Below are 4,092 nucleotides of genomic sequence, written 5' to 3' on the forward strand. Positions count from 1 at the left end.
TCAGAATGGCTAAAATCAACAAGTCAGGAAATGACAGATGCTGGCGAGGATGCGGAGAAAGGGGAACCCTCCTACACTGTTGGTGGGAATGCAAGCTGGTGCAGCCACTCTGGAAAACAGCATGGAGGTTCCTCAAAATGTTGAAAATAGAACTGCCCTATGACCCAGCAATTGCACTATTGGGTATTTACCCTAAAAGATACAAATGTAGTGATCCAAAGGGACACATGCACCCGAATGTTTATAGCAGCAATGTCCACAATAGCCAAACTATGGAAAGAACCTAGATGTCCATCAACAGATGAATGGATCAAGAAGATGTGGTATATATACACAATGGAATACTATGCAGCCATCAAAAGAAATGAAATCTTGCCATTTGCAACAACGTGGATGGAACTAGAGCGTATCATGCTTAGCGAAATAAGTCAAGCAGAGAAAGACAACTATCATATGATCTCCCTGATATGAGGAAGTGGTGATGGAACATGGAGGCTTAAGTGGGTAGAAGAATAAATGAAACAAGATGGGATTGGGAGGGAGACAAACCATAAGTGACTCTTAATCTCACAAAACAAACTGAGGGTTGCCGGGGGGAGGGGGTTTGGGAGAAGGGGGTGGGATTATGGACATTGGGGAGGGTATGTGATTTGGTGAGTGCTGTGAAGTGTGTAAACCTGGTGATTCACAGACCTGTACCCCTGGGGATAAAAATATATGTTTATAAAAATAAAAAAAATTTAAAAAAAAAAAAAAAAAACAAAGGCCACTTCCTCAGAAGGGGCTTCATGGAATTTAAACTTTCAATCCCTCCCCCATGGGCATTTCCCTTCCATTGTCTTTCCCAGAGCACTTATCACCTTCTTTATGGTGCGCTGATTAAACTTTACCCTTTGTTTGCCTCTCCTGCACGAGAATATGTGCTATGTGATGACAGGGATTTTCTTTATTAACTCTACCCCCTGTATCTAGAACATAGCGAGCACTCAATAAATATTTACAAAATAAGGGAAGAAAAAAGATGAAGAAAAAGAAAGAAACTGACTTGAATTTTCTCCTGAAAACTCTACAGTATCTTTTTCAAAACAACTTTTTGGGGGATACACAAAAATCAAATTAGAAAGCACACAGAATTTGAAAATATTACTTACCAAAGTCCGTTCTATCTTTCTGGTTTCTCTGAGGCAAACCCAAGAGGAGATTAGCCAAGTAAAGTGAAGTTTCTCTGGGAATACTGGGAGAAGGGAAGAAAAAGACTCCAAGCGGTGAGTTTATACAGATTAACCACATGACTTTTGCTTTCACGATGGTAAGTGAAAATGTATATGCAGATTCGCAAACACATCTTAAACCAAGAAGATCATGGTAAAGCCTCATTCCTTACAGAAGAAAAAGAAAACAAAAAACAAAACACTAAGCAATTGCCTTTGAGAAAGGGCATCCATTCAGGAGGTTCCTGCATTGTACTTATTGATATTATCTGAGTATGTGCAGGCATAAAGCTCTTTAGAAGCACAATCAGCCTGGCACTCATATTTGCCAGAACTCTCTATTAGAAGAAGAGCCACCCCCCATTGTCTGGAAAAAGGCACAGCTCCAATTCGAGTGAGAAATAATATAGCTTCCTAAAATCCACTAAGAAAAAGACAAACCAATAGAAAAATGAGTAATAGGACCATGCAATTCACAGAATAAAAACTACAAAAGGACATGAGACAAATGAAAGAGCACCAACTCTACTAGTAAAGAGAACAATGCAAATTAAAGAGCCAATTGGTCCCCTTCTGTTTGTGAGGCACCTGCTGTGATAACATCCCGTGTTGGTGAAACCATGGGGAAACAAGCACTCTGTGGTGGTGCTGCATTAGCTAATTGGGAGAGCATCCCTTGTGGTCTCCTAATTCCATGTCCAGGAGTCTATCCTAAAGAAATACACAGGACTGTATACCAACACACACACACACACACACACACACACACACACACACACACTTCACTCAACACTGTTTGGAGTAACCAAAAAATGAAAACAAGGATCTGATTAAACAAAATACGACACATTTAGCCATGGAACTCTATGAACCATTTAAAAGAATGAAGAAGTTCTCTATATCCTGATGCTAAGTGGTGTCTATGATACACTGTACAGTAAAAAAAAGTTGCGGAACAATTTGCTAAGTATGATGTAATTGTACGAAACGTGTACATGTACATATCTACAGGAGGTACAGAGCCAGCCCATGTCATCCTGGAGAGCAGGGAAGACTGAGGGAGGGACTGACCGCCTAGTTCATGCACATCTGTTCTGTTTGTGTCTCTCTTCCCCCCAAGAACATGTAAAATTTCTGTGTGTTTTTTCCTTTTAAATATACTTTACATTTTAAAAAAGAAAAAAAAGATGGCACAGCACTATCCAATCACCTGTGATGCACCAGTAATTTTCAGATTTCTGGTTAAAATGAATGTTCTCCCATTACTATCAACTGAAGAAAGATTCAAGACTGGAAACCGGTAACACGAATTCAAATAATGCTGCATTCACAGACAGTAAAACCCAACATAACCAAACATGTACCTAGGCATTAAGCTCCTGTTTTTTCATAAAACATCCTGAGGTCTTGAGGACTATTGGCCTGTTTAAAAAAAACAAAAACAAAAACAAGCTTTTATTCCCTAGACAATGGGGGCAGAAAGTTCAAATCACATGATCCATGCTCAAATGCTTGCTATAAAGCACATATTCTGAACCTGAAAGTCCTGGGTTGCAGAAGGAGCCACAGATGGGCACCAGGAACTTAAAAACCTCTGGAACTTTGTGCGAATTCTGCCTATCTGGACTTAGGGTATCTTTGCCGAGGTCAGCCTCCCAGAGGAGCCTGAAACTTAGGAAGAGTTCAGAACCACTACTCTGGAGGTCACCCAGCCGGCCCAGCACCTACATTTTTATTGTGTAAAATCAGGGTATATTTTCTCTTAGGACTGCCAAGGGCACAAGGAAGGGAAAGAAACAAAGAGCTGCCTCTCAGTCCCTCCTTGACAGCAGATGCTGCCCTCCCACACAATAAGAGCTGCAGGATTAGTGGCACCCCCCTCCACCTGCCCCTCCTGCTGCCCCCCTGTATACCCAACAGGGCTGAGAGGGTTACGTGTCTAAAGCAGGCGGGGCACTGATTTTACATCCTTTTTTACTCTGTTTACTCTGTTCAAGTAAACAGAAAAACCTCCCTGTAACTGGGCAGTATGAACTCATCGTGATTAGTTCTAGAGGGCCTCTTTCTGACAGGATGTGAGGGGAGTGGAGAAGAGGGAAGAATAACCCCAAATAATATCCACCAAAACTAGACCATCAGTCTTCTCTCACCCAGCAGTGCCAGGACCAGGAAGCTGGAGGCGGTTTTGGCTCATTTTCCTGGACCAGACCTAGCCCTCATGTGGAGTGCAGGGTCTCCCAGACCCAGCTAAGCAGGAAGCTTGGAACATCACTGTTCACATCACTTCTCACCAGGGTGTCAGTCCTGTCCCTGGCTAGTTGTCACTTTAACCTGGGAAACATAAAGCGAGCTTTATGGCCAGGCCAATGACAAAGGGGGGCGGGCAGATAAAAAAAGGAAAAGCAAAAGATGTTCTGGTTCACTATAGCAGTTTCTGCCTGTAACAAAATCAAAACAAGTCACAAGGGAATCAAAAACACCATTTTCAAAGTATTCCCTGTTTTCTAAGTCAAAGGCAACTGTGAAATGAGAAGATCCCAAAACTGAGCACAGAAATAAAAAGTCCGGCTACCTGAAAAGGTAGTTTTCCAACTAGGCATTGATATATTACTGTTCCTATGCTCCACAGGTCTGCCTTAGCATCATAATGTTGAGACATAATAACTTTAGATGCCTGGGGATAAAAACATACCAGACACATGCATGATGTTATTTATCTTACTAATATTGATAAATTAACTGGTAAAGTTCACCCTCCTAACAAATGCTAAAATGAGATCACACTATGACACTTCCCTAATCAGGTGATCCTGCTGTGAGCTTAAGCCACATTCGTACATTGGGATTTACTAGAAAATCTCAAAAACTTGGAGCACCTGGG

At 41.6% G+C, this 4,092-nt stretch overlaps 1 long non-coding RNA gene across 1 annotated transcript; it reads right to left on the bottom strand.

Annotated features, from left to right (window-relative positions):
* Positions 1-1,194: 1,194 nt before the first annotated feature.
* LOC123393055 lies at positions 1,195-3,869 on the bottom strand. The gene is made up of 3 exons (XR_006607756.1): positions 3,784-3,869; positions 2,576-2,633; positions 1,195-1,234 (listed from the first exon to the last, which is right to left on the bottom strand). It is a non-coding gene; the product is annotated as an uncharacterized LOC123393055 (long non-coding RNA).
* Positions 3,870-4,092: the final 223 nt, after the last annotated feature.

Source organism: Mustela putorius, unplaced genomic scaffold (assembly GCF_011764305.1).
Source record: "Mustela putorius furo isolate JIRA1106 unplaced genomic scaffold, ASM1176430v1.1 tig00000731_pilon_pilon_pilon, whole genome shotgun sequence".
Classification (NCBI taxonomy): Eukaryota; Metazoa; Chordata; class Mammalia; order Carnivora; family Mustelidae; genus Mustela; species Mustela putorius.